The 25,207-nt window shown below is 36.2% G+C and overlaps 1 protein-coding gene across 2 annotated transcripts in view; it reads left to right on the forward strand.

Moving 5' to 3' along the window:
• Nucleotides 1-316: 316 nt before the first annotated feature.
• The window catches only part of LOC106876417 (uncharacterized), a 30,839-nt gene continuing 5,948 nt past the window's right edge, over nt 317-25,207 (forward strand). Inside the window, exon 1 of one of the 2 annotated variants that reach the window (XM_089352096.1) lies at nt 317-401. The gene's annotated coding sequence lies outside the window, so the exon portion shown is untranslated. Of the gene's footprint in view, nt 402-6,706; nt 7,414-25,207 lie in introns of those variants that run through there. The other variant, XM_014924957.3, reaches the window with a different exon arrangement.

The following is a 25,207-nucleotide window of genomic DNA, read 5'->3' on the forward strand; positions in this document are numbered from 1 at the left end:
TAGACGGTGGTGAGAAGGACAAACGCACACACACAGACACACACACACATATATGTGTGTGTGTCTATATATATATATATATATGTATATGCATATGCATGTGTGTGTATACAACCTTCAACAAAGTAAATCATATGACACACATATCAGTACATTAACATACGTTCAAATGTACATACACATGTACACACACACAGACACGCCTATGCACTAACCTAAATACTCACATCCATAAGTACATACGTACATACATACATACATACATACACACATGCATACGTACATATATATATCATGAACTAACGGTTACTTTCTCAGATGCAGCACGGAATTTTGTCAGTGAACAGGTCGCGGTCTCAAAACGACGAAAATATTTTGGAGAATTAAATTCAAACGTTGAGGTGAGTCTTACGGGTTTTTTGTGTTTCTTAAATGGCTTATAAATACCTTCCACGCTGCAATTGTTTATGCATATATATATATATATATATATATATATATATATATATATATATATATATATATATATATATACATTTACGTACGTATATATACATAAACTTATATGCATACGTATATATACATAAACTTATATGCATACGTATATATACATAAACAATCCGAATCTTTCGTTGGGAGTGACTTGCTTTTTCGATTGTGTGTTTTTACCAAACATCGCAAATACATTCACGGGCAAAAGTAGGTATACAGTTTCTTAGTATGTGTGGAATATTCTTTTAATTTCTTTCTTTTTTTTTTACCAAACAGATTCGTAAGACGACTAAGTTATCTGCGGGAGAAGTCTAGTTCATTAGAAGTCCTCCTTTTTCTTTTTATCTCCACGGTTTGAGCCACAAGCATTTAATTTTCGTTAGTGGTAATACTAACCGGTCGACCACTGTTTTGAACATTGCAGATGGACCCAGTCTGCTCAAATTTATCACGTGTTCTACAAGCTGTTAACCTTGTCAGAGCAGGTCCTTGAAATTTTTCAGTCCATTTCTGTCTGACCTTCCTTGAATTCTCTGTTTTCCAGTAGTACTCGATGATCTACTTTCGTTCAACGTTGGTCAAATTTCCAACCAGTTAATGGATATCTGAAATAAGGAATAATTATTTTATTATGAAACGAATAAATTAAAAACAACATAGAATTATAGAATTCTTATCCTGAAAAGAAATAAAATGATAAGAACACTGCACTCATATGAAGCAACTTTATATCTACTTTTGCCCACAACTGCATGTTTTCTTTTTTTGCGGGGGTGAGGTGCAGAAATTTCCGCAATCTTTGAACAAGTATTAACTCATGATTTTTTGTATTCTTTTATAATTTGATACGCTGACATGACAGTTTTTAGCTGTCAGTATCTCGCGTCTTGTCTTTGGTATAAAATTTCGTAGACTTGGGAATGAGTTCTTTTTCTTTTCATTTTATTTATTTGTTTGTATGCAGTGGTGATATTTTATTTCAATATTTTATTATTATTTTTATTTTGAAAGAGAGTCTTTTTCTCCTTATATATGTCAATGTAGTTTTTTTTTAGTACTCAGCCAAATGTCATCTGGCAGAAATGTAAACAAATGCTTTTCAGCAGTGATCATGCGTCTGTTTCAGGCATTGCTAAAACACTATCTAATGCATTTCTTGCATTTCAGCAAGTTGTGATTTGAAGGAGACTTGACTGCTATTTATAACAAGATGAATGACCGTATAGAAGCTACCTCACTGTTTCTACAATATTGTAATATATGTGTAGTTGATTCCAAGAGTCGTACAGGGGTTTTCTATTATCACCTTTGTATTGCTTCCCCAATAGTTCAAACATTTACAGCCACATATAGTTTAGAAGTGAATCACTATTTTACGACCTATCACTATGCCTCTTGGTTTGGTAGTTTATCATTCCTCCAGTAATGAGTATGCAACTGAAACTCATTTTGATGTTATATCTATTAAATATTTCATATTTGGGGTCAGCTAGAATATGTTTCCTAAATAGTGGTTCTATTCAGTTCTTACCTCCGACCACTCAACTGTATGATTACATTGCTTTTCCATTATTTTTAAGCAATAGATTTAGAAAGAATTTCATTTCGTCATTGGACACGCTTTTCTTTAAGATGTCGTTTGTGTATTTGACTCATTGTATCGAAAATTAGTTTACAAGTAGTTGGTGTTTTATTTATGATCAGGATTTACCACTTTCGAGATCACTGGATAAGGTAGCCTAATTCCTCTCATATGTTCGGTTAATCCATAATATGACTGGCGTTAAATTTTCCTTATCTTTTCATAAGCAAATAACGGTATGCCTGATCTTTCTATACCATCCCGCACGGGTGGGATAGATTTGACGAATATTCTGCTTGAAGATCATGACATAAAAGAGATATCCCCAAAAGTCTACACTATCCAAATATATTTTTATGAAAATGTTAAAACTGACGCTTTCACAGGTAGATAATACCATTCCTTTAACTATAAGGCTTTTGGCTGTTCATAGAATATGATGGTACCGATACATTGTTTCTATACAGACATTTCTCATCAATAATGAAATTCTTCTTTACTGTACCAATCAGCAAATATGTATATAGTCCTCATACACAACACCTTGCTTGTACTAAACATTAAAACCTACAACAAACACATGCGCGCGCACATGGTTAGATGGATGTGCTTAGCGTGCGACAATTATTCCATTTAGGTTTCAGATTTTATTGATAACCGCATTAATTTCCCACCGTTGCGTGTACGTAAATAACGAGAGAAGAGAATATGAGCTTGAACTTGGCACTCCTTCGTTTCATCTGTTACATATGCTTCAGCGTTCGCAAACACATGATGTCACATTACATAGATGCAATCCATATATGCACTTGATAAGGGCTTTATTCATAAGCAAAGACATCTTCAAACATGAAAGAGAAATATGCCCGTCTGCCTGTGTATGTATGTATGTACGTATGTATGTACGTACGTATGTATGTACGTACGTATGTATGTACGTACGTAAACATACTTGCATACATTATTTTGAGCATATTTACGGGAAGGAGCTGAAAAGTTCCAGGCTTTAAGGGTATCGCGAGAGGCCTGGTTAGAGACCCAAACTTCCAAGTTCTTTTACTGGGCTTTGCAAAACTGAAGGACCCCTAGAGTAACTGTGTGGATCTGAGAGAGGAATATGTTGAATAAAATCATAATTAACCGATTCTCCTGAATTTCCTTTTACCCAAAGCCAGGAACTTTTCAGCACCACCTCGCATACGCTCAACGTAAGGAGAATCGGTGGAGCATTCTCAGCAAAACAAATGTAAATGCACCATGTCTCATGCTTCACTCACACACACACACACACACACACACACACACACACACACACACACACACACACAGACACACACAGACACACACACACACACACACACACACAGACACACACACACACACACACACACACACACACACACACACACATATATATATATATATAAGCATAACAAGTTGACACAACGTAAATAAATATTTATTTCAACTTCAGTGAAAGAGAGAGAGAGCAGTTATGGACAACTGCTTTTTAAATGTACAACTTCTCTCTATAGATTATGTATTCACATTTTATTGGCCATAATCACATTACATTTGCTTATTGTTGCTAAACTTTTAGGCAGTGATCTAGATAAACCTTAGGCTTTCAAACAAAGAGTAACTAGTTAATACGTTTACAACGGAAATCATATATATCCACTGAAAATATCTTTAACTACAGAACCTAGTGTTATATACAAATTTATATCTTGTGGAAGAATATCATGGCAGAAACTATTTTCTATTGAGATATGTCAAGTCTATTGAGACAACGTAACAAACAGAAAATACCAATTCTACTTGTGGAATATAATTAACACCATTACTGGAATAACCACGAAGATTAATTTCGCAGTGAAAGGGTTAACAGGGCCTCTGCAAAGTTCATCTCGAAGTAGAAAAGTAAAAATAATTTACTTTGAAAAGCTCAAAAGTCTTTTTATTGTTGTTATCTAGATTCTAATAGTGGAGCTCTGTTTCTTGTTTTGAAAGAAGCGCCCTTTTACAAGAAGTATTCAAAGAATTAAAAAGTTGTAAAAAGAAAAAAGCAATTCTTATGCATACAAATCAACACTAGCTGCACCTAACTTGTACTTCCGAGAGGGGTTTTTAGTTATATTTACGGTTTTTGCTTTTGTTGTTGTTGCATTTCTGCTTCTTTGTGCATTTGTGTAACATTCTTTACTTACGTTCTCCCCGTATCCGCATGTTAGTGTGCGTATATATACGTGTGTGTGTGTGTGTGTGTGTGTGTGTGTGTGTGTGTGTGTGTGTGTGTGTGTGTGTGTGTGTGTGTGTGTGAGCATGCGTTGAGTGTGTGAGCATGCGTGCGCGTGTGTGTTCTGTTTCAATCATTATTTGCTCTTGGCTACGGAAATATTCCGTAACATAATAAAACACAAAGGTTGTTATTCGATATCTAAGTTTTAGTTAACAAACAAACCTCTGAAAATATGGCACCATTAATCATGTGCCTAATGTAGGGAACATATAGAGCATACTAGGCACACGCACGCACGTGCACACACACGCACACACACACACACACACACACACACACACACACACACGCAATGCTGACAATCCTGCTAATGATAGAAAATAGTGCATCAATTCAATGAGAGAAGTCACTGACAAATACCAGCAATCGAGAAGTATATACATACACACACACGCGCGCGCGCGTGCGCGCGTGTATGTGTGCGTCAGCATCAATGCTCTCACCATTAAAAATTATATTCGCCTGGACATGGTGAAATAGAAAGCCTGAAAGGAGCAATGTTTATGGGGTTGTTTGGTTTCCTAGAAGTTTCAGCCAAAAATTTCCTTGAAATACTTCCGATACACCATCTTGAATTTTGTTAGAGGATGCAGTCCCAGATATAGACTCTTTAAAAATGAAACGTAATGGGCGCAGTTGGATGGTCCTCAGATCATATATCTTCTTGAACTAGGTTTACATGAGATTAAATTTCAATGACAGCAAGTTGGGCTACTTGGTGGCCTGAGCTTGTCGATAGTAAATGCTTTGCTATGATGTACACATAACCTCAGTAATGTTTTACTCTTTTACTTGTTTCAGTCATTTGACTGCGGCCATGCTGGAGCACCGCCTTTAGTCGAGCAAATCGACCCCAGAACTTATTCTTTGTAAGCCTAGTACTTATTCTATCGTCTTCTTTTGCCGAACCGCTAAGTTATGGGGACATAAACACACCAGCATCGGTTGTCAAGCGATGTTGGTGGGGGGGGGGACAAACACAGACACACACACGTATACACACACCTACATATATATATATATATATATATATATATATATATATATATATATATATATATATATATATATATATATACGATGGGCGTCTTTCAGTTTCCGTCTACCAAATCCTCTCAAAAGGCTTTGGTCGGCCCGAAGCTATAGTAGAAGACACTCTGCCCAAGGTGCCACACAGTGGAACTGAACCCAGAACCATGTGGTTGGTAAGCAAACTTCTTACCACACAGTCTTACAAAGTTTTAAACTTTTAATCACTTGTCTCGTTATTTGGCGTTACCGACTGCTGTGCTTTCACATGAATTGACAACGAAGTCCTTCAGAGATTACATGACATTCATGCATTTCTCCATTAACATAAGTCATAAATTGGTCTTATACTTTGAGTCACACAAAACGTTATGTATTAAGATGTGTTTTCGTACATTTCAATCATGCGTGTGAAAACGTATATAGGTGTGTTTTTGTACGCATGTGTCCAGTACTATATGGTGTGTGTGTGTGTGTGAGTGTTTTTGTGTGTGTGTGTGTGTGTGTGTGTGTGTGTGTGTGTGTGTGTGTGTGTTTATGTACATGTGCGATTTCGGAGGCAAATATCTGCTTTATTAACATAATGTGTATATGATTGCTCACTTTTCGCCATTGTGTCTAACAATGTTTGAAAGTGGACGTATTAAGATGCATGCATTCAAGTGAGTTAATGACTGCTTAGTTGCGTATATATGGGTGTGAATGCGTTTGTGTGTGTGAAACTGTGTCGTATGTGTGTGAGTGTGCGAGTGTGTGCGTGTAAATACGTCTTTCTATATAGGATCGACTATATCCGGACGCAACGTTTCATTTCATAACGTTTGTGTATGCGCACGCGTATGTATATGTGTGCGTGTGTGCGTAAGTGCGCGTGTGTGTGTATGTATTAATGTGTGTGTGTTTTTGTGTCTTTGCTATAAGTCTTTTAAGTACATAGGCATTCATACACGTTCACACCCACACCATACTCAGCACTCACCTACACTCAAACACACACACACACACACACACACACACACACACAAACATACACACACGCACCGTCCAATTTATATACGCACAAACACATCTCCCACCACACACATGCACATATAACATATACATGCATATACACACAGCCACACACAAACATATATAAATATCTTTATCTATATCTATCTATCTATATATATAGATATATATATATATATATATATATATACACACACACACACACATATATTTTTACTAGCTTTTAAGTGTTAGCACGAGTGCAAAGGAGTGTGAGTGTGTATATTTATGTAAGCACTTCTAATGAGCAAGATTCAAAACTGAAATTTATCTTGCGAAGGTTCAGAGAAGCAGCGATCCGAACCTTCAAAAACAAAAAAAAAAAAAAGAGGGAAAAAATTGACACCTGTTATTACTATAACACAAAGTATACGTTAAAGGTACTTACAAAGCTATATCAAAGAACACACCCCACTATATCCCTCTCTCCCTCTTTTACATATACGCACACATACGTTTATGTATACTAATATATATTTATACACGCAACAATGCCACACTAAAATACCTTTTGAAACCGAATTAGACTTCAAGAGACGCGGCATCACAGCACATATGTTGCAAATATTGAACTCTTGTTGATTCAGCAATATTTTAATTCTCATCAAACATATCGATAATGTGGATATAGTTATTATAAGCAGATACACGACGTACGAGTACCAGGACATTTCGCAGCCAGACCGTGTAATTTTTGCCCTCATCTGTCAAACTTAGAAGGGACTTATTTTTTTGTCTCCTCTTGCTGGATTTATATACTAATCAGTACTTCAGTGTACTTTGTCTATCAGACAGCCATCCTATGTAACAAGACTCTTTTTTGATTGGCTGTAATTAACAGTTTAAATTTTAATTGTTGATTTGGGTCGAAGAAGAGCGTAAGAAGATAAATATAACGGATTGTGATTACTATAAAACTGAAGCGGAATATACAAGAGAGTCGACATCAGATCAAAAGGTAATATATAGCTTGCTAGCATACATACATACATACATACATACATACATACATACATACATGCACACACACATATATACATACATACACACACACATATATATATGTATACAGATATATGTATACACATATATACATTAACGTATGCCTATGAAGTGTATGTATGTATGTATGTATGTAAATATATATATATATATATATATATATATATATATATATATATACATATAAACATACACACATGCATATATATATATATATATATATATATATATATATATATATATATATATATATATACATATATATATTATATTATTATTTTAATATTTATTACATTGTACTTTTGGGATTTTTATTATAGGTCTTTTTAGTGTATTTACTTCAATTTTTCTACATGTGATTGTGAATTTTCTTGGATGAATTCAATAATTGTGTTTTTGTGTGTGTGTGTGTGTGGTGGCACTCCGTCGCTTACGACGTCGAGGGTTCCAGTTGATACGATCAACGGAACAGCCTGCTCGTAAAATTAACGTGCAAGTGGCTGAGCACTCCACAGACAGTTGTTCTTTTAAGGTAATATTCTAGGTAATATATTATGTATGTTTGTTTTGTTTGTGTGTTTGTGTGTGTGTATATACGCACACACATGTGTCCATACATATACCGCTAACCACTTAATCGCAGGATCATGAGTTCGATTTCAGGGGGCGTTTTCTGTCTTTGAGCAAGACACTTGGTTTTCACGTTCCACCGGGCCACTCATCAGGCAAAAATGAGCAGAACGTCAAATTCACAGAGTCAGCCTAGTCACTGTTTGTGTCACGCTGAATCTCTCTTAGAACTACGTTAACGGTACGCGTGTTTGTTGAGCGCCCAGCCTCTTGTACATTTATTTCATCTGCAGACTGTTCCGTTCATCGGATCAAATAGAATAATGGTCGTAACCGAGGGAGTGCGAGTTACTTACATACACGCGTGTGTGTGCATATATATATATATATATATATATATATATATATATATATATATATATATATATATATACACATACAATGTAGGTACATATATAAGTACACACTTACACATTCTAACACATATCCGCGGCGCATACATGCAGTAATAATAATTAGGAGTATGGCTTCTCTGTTGTTTTCGATAATCTGTACTTTTCGATCAACGACTTTTGAAGTCAACGACTATAGAAGAGGTTGCAAGAAGCAAGGAAAACTTTAGAAAATATAAATAAGCAAATGAGTGGAAATCGAACCGGTGAGTGTGTTAATTAATAAGGTATTAAAACAGAGTGACTCACTCCAGACACAATAATATATATATAGGTATGTGTGTGTGTTTGTGTGTGAATGTAAGCATATATACCTAAATACAAATATATTTATATATATATATATATATATATATATATATATATATATATATATATATATATATATGTTTATATCTATACACGCACATACACACACATATACATACAGACATGCACACATATATGCGTACATATATAACTATATGTATATAAGACTATGCTTATACGTTCAAATGATTATAAAAATTATATTATTTTGTTTATTTATATATATTTCTTTGCAGTTTGATTGTGTTATAGTACTAATTTTATACGCAAATATTTGTGTGTGTCTGCGTCAGGTCCGCCAAACATACATACATACATACATACATACATACATACACACATATACAAGTTTATAAATGATATATAATACTTGTTATATATCATATTACGCATGTGTGTGTATATACGTTTTGATGTATATGGCTGTATGTAAATGTGTGTGTACGTGCCTATATGTTTGTGTGTGTATATATATATATATATATATATATATACACACACACACAAACATATAGGCACGTACACACACATTTACATACAGCCATATACATCAAAACGTATATACACACACATGCGTAATATGATATATAACAAGTATTATATATCATTTATAAACTTGTATATGTGTGTATGTATGTATGTATGTATGTATGTATGTATGTATGTATGTATGTATGTTTGGCGGACCTGACGCAGACACACACAAATATTTGCGTATAAAATTAGTACTATAACACAATCAAACTGCAAAGAAATATATATAAATAAACAAAATAATATAATTTTTATAATCATTTGAACGTATAAGCATAGTCTTATATACATATAGTTATATATGTACGCATATATGTGTGCATGTCTGTATGTATATGTGTGTGTATGTGCGTGTATAGATATAAACATATATATATATATATATATATATATATATATATATATATATATATATAAATATATTTGTATATAGGTATATATGCTTACATTCACACCCAAACACACACACATACCTATATATATATTATTGTGTCTGGAGTGAGTCACTCTGTTTTAATACCTTATTAATTAACACACTCACCGGTTCGATTTCCACTCATTTGCTTATTTATGCGCGTGTGTATGTTTTTACCCAAGCATGTCCGTATGATTTATGGAATATTAAATCATATAATATTCGAACATATTTTAATATGTTTATTTTGGAAGCACACATGCGTACATACGTACATATGCACCTACACATAGATATGTGCGAATATGTGTGTGTGTGTGTATATATATATATATATATATATATATATATATATATATATATATATATATATATATATATATATATATATATATATATATATATATATATATATATACATATACATGGGTACATATGTAAGTACACACGCACCCACGCACACATTCTTACACATATCTGCGCATACACGCGGTAATGATAATTAAGAGAATGGCTTCCCAGTTGTTTTTGATAATCTGTACTTTTCGATCAACAAAACAATCTACTTGTTAATTTAATGAATGGTTAGAATTTATCTAATTCCCGTGTTATGCCTTCAGTGGAAGCCTCAGCTGAAAATACCCAGGCAAAATTAGGGATAAGACTAGACCTTTAAATTACAAGTACTGTCCAGTTTTCGCACGTCTAAACATTGCCCGTCGAAAGTGTAGAGGGGTGTTTTCGTTTTTTTCAATGAAGATGTGAAAGGGAATTCTGATGGACCGATGCTGCAATTTCGCACTCAGTCCTTGGGTCGACTTGAGGTCTGAGATCGCTATCGAGCTACCTTAATCAGAAAGCGAAATTTTCTGAGAAATTATCATTGTGATAAATGGCCCATTACATTTTTCAAGACTCCGAGAGTGTTTAAGGAAAAGATTGGAATCATCCTTTGAATAAATCCCTGATCAGAAAGCTTGCAAAAAGCGCAGGATTAGCTGAAGTGGAAAAGATTATGATCGAGTCATCTTGAGCTCATTCAGCTTCCATCCACACAGTTTCTCTCCACCCGATTTCGTAGCAGAAACTTGATCAATCCGAGGATATAGAGGGAGACATTTGTCCAAGATACTGCGCAATGAGATAGAACTAATAAACCCTTTATTGTGGAACGAACTTTTTAACCACGTGGCCATGAAAGCACCCATAATAATGTTTTCTGTAATAAGCACAAGGCTTAAAATTTTGGGAGAGGGATTTAGTCAACACCATTAGTCCCCTGGTACTTATATCGATCCTGAAAGAAACAAAATCAAAGTCGACCTCTGCGGTATTGCAACTCATAACGTAAAGACGGACGAAATGCCACTAAGGATATAATCCGTATACTTCTGTAACAACATCAGATGCGAAAGAATCCACGATTGTAAAACATTCTGTTTTAAAAAGAGAGAAAACAGAGAAGGATTGGTTTATTGATTGTCAACTTACAAATTGTTTATAATGGTTTCTACTTTAGGCACAAGGCCTCAAATTTGTCGGGAGGGGACTAGTCGATCACATCGACCCAGTGTTTCGCTGGTACTTATTTTATCGACTTCGAAAGGATGAAAGGCAAAGTCGACCTCGGCGGAATTCGAACTCAGAACGTAAAGACACGACAAATTGTTTATAATGTTTCAACTCGCATATCAATGCATAAAAAAAGCCCTATTGTGGCTACGATTATGGCGAAGTCGTACACACACACATACATACCACACACACACACACACACACACACACAACTAACACCACATACACACACACTCATACACACACATATCATCGGAAAATGTATAATTTGTAATGTTAACCATCTCCGAGTTACCATCAACAATACTTGATCTATTGCTAGTGTCGGGGTTGTTAACTACAAGTCAACATTCCTTGAGCGCGCCTAAAATCAAGGGTGTTTCACCCATGATCATTCCGTCATTCTCTTGAGCTTTGAGTACGTAGGAACTCATCATCCAATGTAACCGTAGATCATAATTTCTAGAAGATTTCGTAGCTAACCGTAACAGGTTTAACGCTTATGTAGGGTAAACCCTTCGTCGCCAAATGATTTATAAATGAGGCAGATGTTATCACATTCTGTCTGCTGCTTACGCTGATAACAAACAGCCTTCATCGGCGAGTTAAGCTGTTCGTACCCTCTCATAAACACCGAGTTTTATATGTGGCCAAAGCAATTTATTCTAAATTGTTTGGGTCATAAATAAATAAATAAAAAAACGACGTCTTCTTACTCTATACGAACCTGCGTATGCTTTATTCATTCAACTTGCTCCATATGAAAAAATAAATGGTCTTATTTATGTAAAGGAAGGGTCAAGTGTTGTATTAACCCTCTGTTAAAATACAAACTCGGCAACAGATATCGACGACACAAGTAATAGTGTTAAAGCCGACTGTGCCCCGATGCATTCAGAAAATGAAACATATTGCTTTGTTATGTATTAATGGAGGTGCAATGGCCCAGTGGTTAGGGCAGTGGACTCGCGGTCATAGGATCGCGGTTTCGATTCCCAGACCGGGCATTGTGAGTGTTTATTGAGCGAAAACACCTAAAGCTCCACGAGGCTCCGGCAGGGGATGGTGGCGAAAACCCTGCTGTACTCTTTCACCACAACTTTCTCTCGCTCTTACTTCCTGTTACTGTTGTGCCTGTAATTCAAAAGGATCAGCCTTGTCCCACTGTGTCACGCTGAATATCCCCGAGAACTACGTTAAGGGTACACGTTTCTGTGGAATGCTCAACCACTTGCACGTTAATTTCACGAGCAGGCTGTTCCGTTGATCGGATCGACTGGAACCCTCGACGTCGTAAACGACGGAGTGCTAACAAAAACATGTATTAATAAAGACTTCTGCTTTAAAATAACACCATTGTTAACGAAAGAATAATTTTTAAGCCTTAGCCTTTTCCCGAGATTACAAGAGATAAGATATGAAATGGAAAATTGTTTAAAGCAGAATGGAAATTGGTTTGAAGGTAAGGCTTTGTGGGCTTTTAATGCGAAACCTAGGACTTTGGATTACTCATCTAAAATATGCTAAAAATACTAACTATCCTATTCTAAATTGTACTGAATTATGATTTAGTATTTTTAGCACAGATACATCTTGGATTAAAGGGAAAGGAAGTGGAAATTTGTGACGTCTCAACCAATTCATAAATTTGTCGACGCACTGTAAAAGGAATGACTCCGCAGAGTGATCGGAAATGTGAATAGTCTGTCTGGTTACCAAATCTGAAAACATTTTTTTTACATATAGCTTCCCAAATAACTCTTACAGTTTGGTAGTGGTGGTGGTGGAGGTCACCCTGTGCTGCAAGTACTACCGCTTCTACATTATCTGGGACTATTCTTGTGTCCATATTCCATACTCTAGCTATCTTAACTTAGTGTTCATTAAGATTGGAGAGCTTTCTGAACCGTTTTAAAGGTGCGATTTCATTCGAGATGTTTTTTTTTTTAAACAAAACCATACTAACTAATGCATAGACCTTAGTACTTAATAAACATATCTGGTACCCGCTTTAATATTTCTTCGTAAATCTATCTATCTATATGTATATGTGCACACATATACACAAACACAAACATATATATACATATATATATGTATATATATATAGATATATATACAAATATATATATTCATATATATATATATATATATATATATATATATATATATATATATATGTACATATATATATATGTATTGTGAATGTATGTATGAATGAATGTATATATGTATGAATGTATGTATCTGGTGCATATTATCTGTTTATCTTTTGGGTATTATTTTTTCTCGATTGTGAATAAGTAGATTGCCGTATTCGTATGCCTTATTAGGGAACTTATGGCCATTATTTCATTTGTGGATTGGATAAATTATTTCTTGGGCAGTGAAAAGACACTGCAGCCGTGCGTATTTTAAGTTTTAAAGAATTTACTGGTATCGTGGATGGGTTTCTTTTTTTTTTTTTTTTTTTTTGGTGTTATATACATACATATATATTTACTCGTTTTCATTTCCGACCCATTGTAATCTCTGGGATTAGGTTTATAATATTTTCACGCAACAGGAAGCCCTTATTTTTGCCTTTAAATATCTTGTAATAAATATATTTAACATTCTTGTTCATTGGCCGTCTCTCTGGATATATTCTGGTGCATCTAGTGTAGGGCGTACGGGTAATACAAGATTATCCGAAAATGCTATATTCTCTTTTGATTAAACATACTCTGTTTATACCTAAGCTTATATATATATATATATATATATATATATATATATATATATATATATATATATATATATATATATATATATATATATATATATATATATATATATATTTATATATATATATGTGTAATAGAATAAGAAATAGAAATTTCTTTGTACAGCATTATATATTTAAAAAAATTGAATAGAAATGGCTTTTCTGATAATTTTTCCATTTTTTAAAGATATTTGTAAGATATTTGGATATTACAAACGGTAAAGTACAAAAAAGAATAACTAGTAAATGGTATAAAATGACTACGCACGTTTCGTAGCTATATTTTTAAATAGGAAACTAATAAAACCAATTCAATTAATAATTCGATTAATAATCAAATCGATCTACAGTCTCAAAAATATAGTTACTCGTCAGGTCTATATATATGTATGTATGTATGTATGTATGTATGTATGTATGTATGTATGTATGTATGTATGTATGTATGTATATGTACTAGAAAATATATTAATTGGTGAAATGTATAGTTAGATATTTCGCTGTAATACAGAAAGTTGGAAATGGAATGTGAGGGAAAACGTATGTGTGTGAAAATGCCATGGAGAGAAATATGTCGGCTAACTAGATAGGCAAGTACACAACTGGTAAGCAGACACAGAAACTGGTAAATAGTTAGTTATAATAAATGAAGTAGATAATGTTGTTACTCTTGTGTGGGTCTTAGTAGATCAGATTGAGTAATCTTATGGTATGCAAGTAGTTGACCAAAGGATGAAGCGCAATACACAGACCAAGCTTATCTGTGTGTGTGTGTGTGTGTGTGTGTGTGTGTGTGTGTGTGTGTGTGTGTGTGTGTAAAAGACTGCATGTGGATTCGTCCTTTAATTGGAATGGTTTCCAAAGACAATTTCGGACGTTGATTCTTCATACTTTGCTGAGAGTATACTGGTGTAATTTGGTGTAGATATGAAAATTATTATTAGTATATCAAGTGTATGGTAAATTTATAGAATGTAGTTCTGCAAATCCATATTTGTCAAAAATGGAGGCGATAAGATGTTAAAAAGTTGTAAGAAGTTTATTCGTGCACACAATTGTTTCGTACATAGATATAAATTCATTTTAGAATTTGCAAATATCAAAGTACTCATCTTAGAAACTTAAAAAAAGAGCAGAAAATTTGGATCTATGATTTTCATGTTTACTTATATATACAGAGAGAGAGAGAGAGAGAGAGAGAGAGAGATGGAGAGAGAGAGAGAGAGAGTGAGGGAGAGAGAGAGAAAGAGAGAGAAAGAAAGAGAGAGGGAGACACACACAGAAAGAAAGAGAAACAGATAGACAGGCACAGAGAGACAGAGAAAGAGAGAGACTTCTAAAGTCATTTCAGTGTTGTCTATCTTTATATCCGATGTCCATGATACCCAGATTTCTAGAAATGCATTAATCGGTCCACAGATGCTTTGAAATGACAGCAGGTGTTTTAACACCTGTTGGCTAAAGTGAAATTTTCTCTGCGCCAAACCGCAGTGAAAATGGCATTTTTACAGATCGAATATATGCCAAATATATTTGGAACAATCTCCTTTACTCTTTTACTCTTTTACTTGTTTCAGTCATTTGACTGCGGCCATGCTGGAGCACCGCCTTTAGTCGAGCAAATCGACCCCAGGGCTTATTCTTTGTAAGCCTATTCCTTATTCTATCGTCTCTTTTTGCCGAACCGTTAGTCCCTTTGTGTATAACGGTCATTTTTCAAAAGAAAGTTCCAGTGGCTGGATAACTGAAGAGATGCTGGAGTACCCCACCAACCCTGGCATTCGAAACTCGGAGTTTTATCATGGCTACTGAATAAGTGTCACATATTTTTACAGATACGTTCCCCTATTTGCATAATACCGAGGTCTCTTTCTTTCTTTTGTTGCCATTCCTGTCAAATATATATATATATATATATATACACACACACACACACACACACATATATATATACTTATAGTTACAATGAATGTTTGACAGCGACTTCGAAGTTTTGGCTTGTCACTAATTACTATCAGTATCCTTTTCCATATAAAAATAAATATGTACTCTATGAAAGTACTGAGTCATCATCGTTCAGTTTATTTTAAAATTGTTTTTGTAGCACTTCACTCAAAACCAATCCATAATACATTAACACACGCACACACACACACACACACACACACAGATATACAGAGACATATACAGACACATATGTATATATGGATATGGTAAAAGAGAGAGAGAGAGAAAGGCGTACAATAAAAAAATATATATATATGCGAACATACAAAGAGGCATGACTAGGCATGCCATTTAAATCTTTAAATATTTATGGGTTGGTCGACTCTGCATCCGTCAAGATAACAAATGTGTTTATTAAAATACTTTTGAGTTGTAGCTTTGTCTTAGGCATTTATTTTTCATCAGAATAATCCTTGAAAATTTGGGGGAGGGGACTGGTTGATTACATCGATCCCAGTATTCAACTATTACTTGGTTTATCAATCCCGAAAGGATGAAAAGCAAAGTCGACCTCGACGGAATTTAAACTCAGAATGTAACGACGGGTGAAATCCCGCTAAGCATTTCGTCCAGCGCGTTAGCAATTTTGCCTGCTCGCCGCCTTATTTTTCATCAGAATAATAGAAAATAAATACTACCGTATAAATCATAATTTAAAAATCTTTCTAGAGTTTTTGTCTGGCCTTCCATATATTTAGCATTCTATCAAGCTACTCCAATTATATCTCTTTACACAACCTCTTGCGTCCCCAGGCCTTCATGGTGTCATAGGGGTGCCGTTGGGAGATACGGTGTGTTTTGCGCACTCTGTAGACTTGGAGAAACTCACTCCGCTCCAGTTCTGGCCACAACCGAAAAAGTGCTTTACTGAAAAGAAAGGAATAAAGAGTGAGAGAAAGAGAATCGACATTAGTACTGGATCGGTAGTCTATGTATCGATCCTGAAAGAAAGAACGGCAAAATTAACAAATATATATATGTGTGTGTGTGTTTGTGTGTGTGTGTGTGTGTGTGTGTGTGTATGGGTGTGTGTGTGTGTGTGTGCGTGTGTGTGTGTATGTGTGTGTGTGTGTGTGTGTGTGTGTGTGTGTGTGTTTGCGTTTGTGTGTCTTCATGTATGTGTGTATGTTTGTGGGTGTGTGACGATTTAGGGTTACTGGTCTATTGCACTGATTTTGAAGTAAATTGTTAAAGATCAATGCTTTTGAATTGTAAAGGAAAAATATAATAGATGTACAAATCTGTTTACACATTGTTTAACGTATGCTACAAATTATTTGCCATAGCTAGTAATGTGTCATACATCTGATCTCTCATATACATACTGTGTCATTAATACATATGTTGTTTCTAATTCATTTGGCATATATTTTATATAATCTGTTATATATTATCCTTCATATATACTATCCTTGATATAAACTTGCTGTTTTTGTCCCTACAAGCGAAACTGCACGGCGTCCTTTTATCGGCTAGAAATAACATGAAAATCGTCTCCAAATAACACCCCCCTTGTCTTAGAGAGGTATGCATCGGATTACCTTTATGAAATCAAGGAGATCACAAATAACTGCTTACTTGGGATCGAGCTGAAGATATACAGCAATAACAACCACAATAAGAAGCACAACTACAACACCTCCCAACAACCAGAACTGATTTCGTTCTCATATGTGCTTTGTCTTATTGCGATCAGTAGTGGAGGCGGAATGGCCCAGTGGTTAGGGCAGCGGACTCGCGGTTATAGGATAGCGGTTTCGATTCCAAGACCGGGCGTTGTGAGTGTTTATTGAGCGAAAACACCTAAAGCTCCACGAGGCTCCGGCAGCGGATGGTGGTGAACTCTGCTGTACTCTTTCACCACAACTTTCTCTCACTCTTTCTTCCTGTTACTGTTGTGCCTGTAATTCAAAGGGTCAACCTTGTCACACTGTGTCACGCTGAATATCCCCGAGAACTACGTTAAGGGTACACGTGTCTGTGGAGTGCTCAGCCACTTGCACGTTAATTTCACGAGCAGGCTGTTCCGTTGATCGGATCAACTGGAACCCTCGACGTCGTAAGCGACGGAGTGCCAACAACAACATTGCGATCAGTAATCTAAAATGTTTCCAGAGAGCGATCAGCAGAGAACATATGAATGATGAACAGAGCCATTTTAACATCAATACAGGGACTCGGGGTAAAGCAATGCACTGGACACCATCCATGGGCAACAGGAGCATACGTAGGTTAGCACTGGTGACTGCGACCTATGACGTCACTAATGACAAATCTACCCCGTGGATGTTATCATACACACCATATTGAGACATACTTTAGCGTTGCTACTGCATTTACGTATTTATATAGGTGTAACATCACTCTGCAGGCTCTGTGATGGATGATTATATATGATGTGTTTAATGCGATTTGATTGGCTCACATCCATTTACCAACAACGATCAAGATCAAAGTATGTTCCATGTATAATGGTATTGTGAGTCTCTGGACTTGTTGAACCTCGGATCAGCAACGATAAAAAAAAAAGACAAAACAAAGGCAATTTCTCTCTCTCTCTCTCTCTCACTCACACACACACACACACACTCACACACAAATACACACACACACTCACACACACACAAATACACACACACACAGTACACATACACAAGTACACACACACACACACACACACACACAACTACACACAACTACACACATAAGACGGTGTGGTCTCAGCAGGAACGACTTTGATCGTAAATATAGACCAAGGTTGTGTACTAGAGTACCTCCCTTTTATATTTTTCAATACCTTATGGGAATTTAGACTCAACACAGCAATTTAACGAAATCACAGTTAATCATATAATTGCCCCTACTACTGAATAAATTTGGCATGTAACAAACTCATATAGCCTAATAATAGCGAACTGAGCCTGTGAGAGTCGTATGCTGCTTGTTGTTGTTGTTGGCACTCCGTTGCTTATGACGTCGAGGGTTCCAGCCTTACCTTCAAACCAATTTCTATTCTGCTTTAAACAATTTTCCATTTCATATCTTATCTCTTGTAATCTCGGGAAAAGGCTAAGGCTTAAAAATTATTCTTTCGTTAACAATGGTGTTATTTTAAAGCAGAAGTCCTTATTAATACATGTTTTTGTTAGCACTCCGTCGTTTACGACGTCGAGGGTTCCAGTCGATCCGATCAACGGAACAGCCTGCTCGTGAAATTAACGTGCAAGTGGCTGAGCACTCCACAGACACGTGTACCCTTAACGTAGTTCTCGGGGGATATTCAGCGTGACACAGTGTGACAAGGCTGGCCCTTTGAATTACAGGCACAACAGAAACAGGAAGAAAGAGTGAGAGAAAGTTGTGGTGAAAGAATACAGCAGGGTTCGCCACCAACCCCTGCCGGAGCCTCGGGGTTGTTTCGCTCAATAAACACTCACAACGCCCGGTCTTGGAATCGAAACCGCGATCCTATGACCGCGAGTCCGCTGCCCTAACCACTGGGCCATTGCGCTTCCACTATGTTGCTTGTCGGCTGCTTGTAAATAGATATAAACCCAATCTGTCGTCACCCGTACTCGCTCTTCATACGTTATCAACACAACCAGCAACGATTATCTTGAAGTACCTCCTTAGCTTATCAACATTAGACTTGCTTCTCTCGTATCTCCCGCATGGTATTTGGATTGGTTTCTTAATGTTGTGGCTCACTGTTGGCAGAAGTGGTCCTTTTAGCAACTCAGTCATAAAGGCGAATTGAAATTACAATTAGACACACCGAGTCAACACAAAGGCGTTTATAAGATCACTCAACTGCTAGAAATAGAAACCTAATTTCCCTCAATTCACACCTAATCGCATTAAGATTGGAAAAATACATAGGATACACCAACTTACATACATACATAAATACATACATACATACATACATACATAGATGCACACACACATACATACATACACACACATACATACATACATACATACACACACACATACATATATAGATGCACACACACATACATACATACATACATACATACATACATACATACACACATACATGCATACATACATACACACACATACATACATACATACATACATACATACACACATACATACACACACATACATAGATACATACACGCATACATAGATACATACATACATACACACATACATACATACATACATACATACATACATACATACATACATACATACATAAACGCGTATCCACATATTACTTAAGAAATAAATAGACGTCTTTGTTCCGAGGTGCTCTTCATGAAATCTGACTTGGCTTGGAATTTGTGGGAGCGGACTAGTCGATTACATCGATCTCAGTACTTGACCGGTTCTTTATTTCATCGATCAAGAAGGGATGAAATGCGAAGATGACCTCGGCGGAATTTGAACTGAGGATGTAAAGAGCCGGAACAAGTGCCGCAAAAATATTCTCCGACGCTCCAGTGATACTGGCAACCCTACTAATCTGGACACAGTGCAGTGTTACCCTATTAGTTAAGCATCTAAGTGAAGGGTACTACTTAAGGTGATCACCTATCCCAGCAGTATTTTGACACCTACGTGTGGCACGTATGCCTTCTATTTTACACTTCGAGAACATGCCGTGTGTGTATGTAGGTCTACATGGTTTTTCATAATGTCGAGATCTAGAATGAAAAAGGTGTGATATGCTTTATGGATGCAACTAACAGACGGGTAGACGTTGCAGTTGAGTGGTTTATGTGTCTAGACGGAAACAGTGGTAATAAATTTAAAATAGCAAACATAGCCGATGCATTTACCCTTGGTATAGAATGCACAATGCATCTGAAAATGGGATAGGTTTCAGCTATCCCATTTGAAACTGTGTAGCTTGTATCAGAAACAAACGAAGGCAATATGAACGGACAGAGTTTTAAAAATGTTTTTCGATGGTATTTGGTTTCATAGCTATGATACCGCCATTTCTTTATTATATGCTAGGGTCTTCCTGTATTGAAATCTGATAGTAAGTAACAGTTTTGTGGACGCATCATACTCTTATAGGTAATATATACTGTTTTACAGGACACACAGTTATACAGTTACAAAAATAGAAACACATACCCGCAAATACACACACACACACACACACACACACACACACACACACACACACACACATATATATATATATATATATATATATATATATATATATATATATACGTATATACATAGATATATACACACTCGTTTAAATGCAAACACATGCATACACCACCTCATATGTGTATGTGCGTGCGTGCGTGTGTGTGTGTATATATATATATATATACATATATATATATATATATATATGTTCATCGTAATTTGAATTTAACATATATATATATATATATATATATATATATATATATTGTCGCTCTGTCGCGTGTATGTATATATGTATGTATGTACGTGTGAAGGCGCATGGCTTAATGATTAGGGCGTCGAGCTTACGATCGTGAGGTTGTGAGTTCGAATCGCGGGCTGGGCTGCGTGTTGTGTTCTTGAGCAAGACACTTTATTTCACGTTGCTTCAGTTCACTCAGCTGTAGAAATGAGTTGCGATGTCACAGGTGCCAAGCTGTATCGGCCCCTTTGCCTTTCACTTGGATAACACTGGTGGCATTGAGAAGGGAGGCCGGTATGCATGGTCGACTTCTGGTCTTCCATAAACAACCTTGCCTGGACTTGTGCCTGAGAGGGTAACTTACTAGGTGCAATCCCATGGTCAGTCATGACCGAAGTGGGGTCTCAGCATGTATGTACGTTCAATCTGAGGATTTGGCCGCTACTCGAACTTAAATGTATTATCAAAGTTTATGAAATACATTCCTGTTACTCTGTACCACAAAGCAGTAATTTTTCTTTAACGTGTATTGAATAGCTTCTTCGATTTACAGACAACAACATTTGTATTTGCGCTGTGCATGTTTATATAAATATGAGTATATATGTGCGTGTGCGTTTGTACGCATGTGTATATGTGTGTGTATTTGTGTGTTTCAGCATGTTGGCTCAGAGTCTTATTTCTTGTAAGAGATTTACTCAACCTGAGCTAATATGCAACCAATTGTATCATCATTACTAGCAAAGTAGACTGCATGTGAATGAATGGATGTTTGTGAATTTATATACATGTGATCTTTTTATTGGGAAGGTGTGAAAAGAAAGCTTATATAGCAACAAAAGATAGTCAATTACATTTAGAAATATGAGTGCTTATAGCTGACATAGACAAACCAGAATTTTTTAGCGTTACAATACCACAAATAAATTAAATCGTCCTAAGCGATAACTGGTGCTTACTTTATTCCACACTCCTACCAAAATCAAAACAAGGGGTCATTGTATTAAAAATACAGTATTGGGCTTCTAATTTATTTATTGACCCTGAACGTATGACAGACGATGTTGATCTCAGCGGGGTTTGAATTCAAGGTCAGAGAACCAAAAAATGTAGCGGCGCATTTCATCTGATGTTCTACCGATTCTGCCAACTGACTGTCATGTATGTATGCATACATGCAAGTATGTATGTATGTATGTATGTATGTATGTATGTATGTATTGTGTGCATGCATGTAAGTACATATATATGTATGTGTGTGTGTATATATATATATGTATGTATATTGGAAGGTTTGGAAGTCATGTACAGGGATTATATATTAGAAAAAATAATAAGGTACTCAGATATCTAGATAGTTGTACATTTACAGATTTTTATTGATATGTCACATGTTTTATAAATATTAGCGCTGCACCTATTCTTGTAGGTTCTTCAAATATGTATATATGTATATATATATATATATATATTACATGTTATATACATATGTGTATGTGTGTCTGTGTCTGTGTTTGTGTATATAATTATATATATATATATATATATGTGTTTGCCTATGCGTGTGTGTATGTAGTGATTAGCGTACACAACGTTAATGTTTTATAGAGGAGAGCAGCAATGTCTAAAATATACTCTACTTTAGTTACAAGTGCTTGTGTTTAGTACTCGTGAGGCTCCTAACAAAGATATGTTTGTTGCTGTTATTGCTGAGGTTGTTGTTGTGGCTACTGCTTTTGTTGCCACTGCATCCGCTGCTGTTGCTGCTCCTACACATGCCGATGCTGTTGTTTAGTCCCTAATCCACACTAATCCAGCAGAGATATAACCAAATATTGTTGTTGTTGTTGGCACTCCGTCGCTTACGACGTCGAGGGTTCCAGTCGATCCGATCAACGGAACAGCCTGCTCGTGAAATTAACGTGCAAGTGGCTGAGCACTTCACAGACACGTGTACCCTTAACGTAGTTCTCGGGGATATTCAGTGTGACACAGAGTATAACAAGGCCGACCCTTTGAATTACATGCACAATAGAAACAGGAAGTAAGAGTGAGAGAAAGTTGTGGTGAAAGAGTACAGCAGAGTTCGTCACCATCCCCTGCCGGAGCCTCGAGGAGCTTTAGGTGTTTTCGCTCAATAAACACTCGCAACGCCCTGTCTGGGAATCGAAACCGCGATCCTATGACCACGAGTCCGCTGCCCTAACCTCTGGGCCATTGCGCCTCCACATAACCAAATATATATCAGCTAGGATGAACACTTTATTTTAGTCTTTTCTAGGACTCATTGTTTTATAAACCGAGCGTCAACGTGGAAGCTCATTTGTTGGCTGAAGGCAAAGCTGAGTGGAAAATCATTTGAAATGAGATCAGCGTGTTACACAAGTGTTTAATATCCGATTAAATTCTTATATAAAAATCATTGTTTTACTACGCTATTAGCTCTTGCTACATAAGCGATCTCGGAGGAAATTTTAGCTCAGTAACATTCTGCAAAACACATATAGTAAATATTCTTGTCTCCTTTTTATCGTCTGTGTTGAATTTCATAGCCCATGAGATTACAGATAGAAAAAATAGACATATGGTTGGTTGACGTCACTGGCGCACATCCTAGCAACAATATTAGCATATGTGGGCATCATTTTCGAGAAGAAAATGCATTCAGCACGAATTAAACCATGCCGAAGAAAGAAAATTTTGGTTTAGAGCAGAAGGAAAGTTAGTATCTATATTCCCACTTGAAATGTAGTTATAAGATTCTAAGTTATTTATCAGAAGATTTGATTGCTGTTTAGCTTCAAGTCAGCCCTCAACATGCAAACGTTCGATCAAAGGATTTCTATCCGAGACCATCTTTATGTTAGTACGTCGTGTCTTTCCGTGTTTTTGAAAATATAGGATGCTTGTCAGGTAATTTCAGCAACTGCTTTTAACAGTCTGAGCGACTGCATTGAGCTTCTCCATTTTATTGTCGTTATATATATGTATATGTATATGTATATGAGGAGGCGCAATGGCCCAGTGGTTAGGGCAGCGGACTCGCGGTCATAGGACCACGGTCATGGGATCGCGGTTTCGATTCCCAGACCGGGTGTTGTGAGTGTTTATTGAGCGAAAACACCTAAAGCTCCACGAGGCTCCGGCAGGGGATGGTGGTGAACCTTGCTGTACTCTTTCACCACAACTTTCTCTCACTCTTACTTCCTGCTTCTATTGTACCTGTATTTCAAAGGGCCAGCCTTGTCACACTCTGTGTCACGCTGAATATCCCCGAGAACTACGTTAAGGGTACACGTGTCTGTGGAGTGCTCAGCCACTTGCACGTTAATTTCACGAGCAAGCTGTTCCGTTGATCGGATCAACTGGAACCCTCGACGTCGTAAGCGACGGAGTGCCAACAAAAATCAAACAATATGTAATGAGTTTAAAATTTAACTGATTTGCTTATAGAAACAGCGATGATGATAATGAATGTAATAATGAACAAGAGGATAGAAGGGAGTTGAAGTATTTGGAACACACTCACGTGCAGGGAGTAATGTTTCACTTGGTCGGGTTAAAATGTACTCTGTTGAGTTGTTGCGAGCCTCATAGTCGACCAGACAATATCCCCAGAAATGTAACTATCATAGTATAACTGTCCAAAAGAAAATTTTATTTTCTCTGTTTACAGGTTATTTGTTAGTATCAGATATCATACCTCTGGAAATTCATCCGTTGAGCAATTTCAGAGAA

The sequence above is a fragment of the Octopus bimaculoides genome, chromosome 5 (genome assembly GCF_046866305.1).
Source record: "Octopus bimaculoides isolate indiv1 chromosome 5, ASM4686630v1, whole genome shotgun sequence".
NCBI classification, from domain to species: Eukaryota; Metazoa; Mollusca; class Cephalopoda; order Octopoda; family Octopodidae; genus Octopus; species Octopus bimaculoides.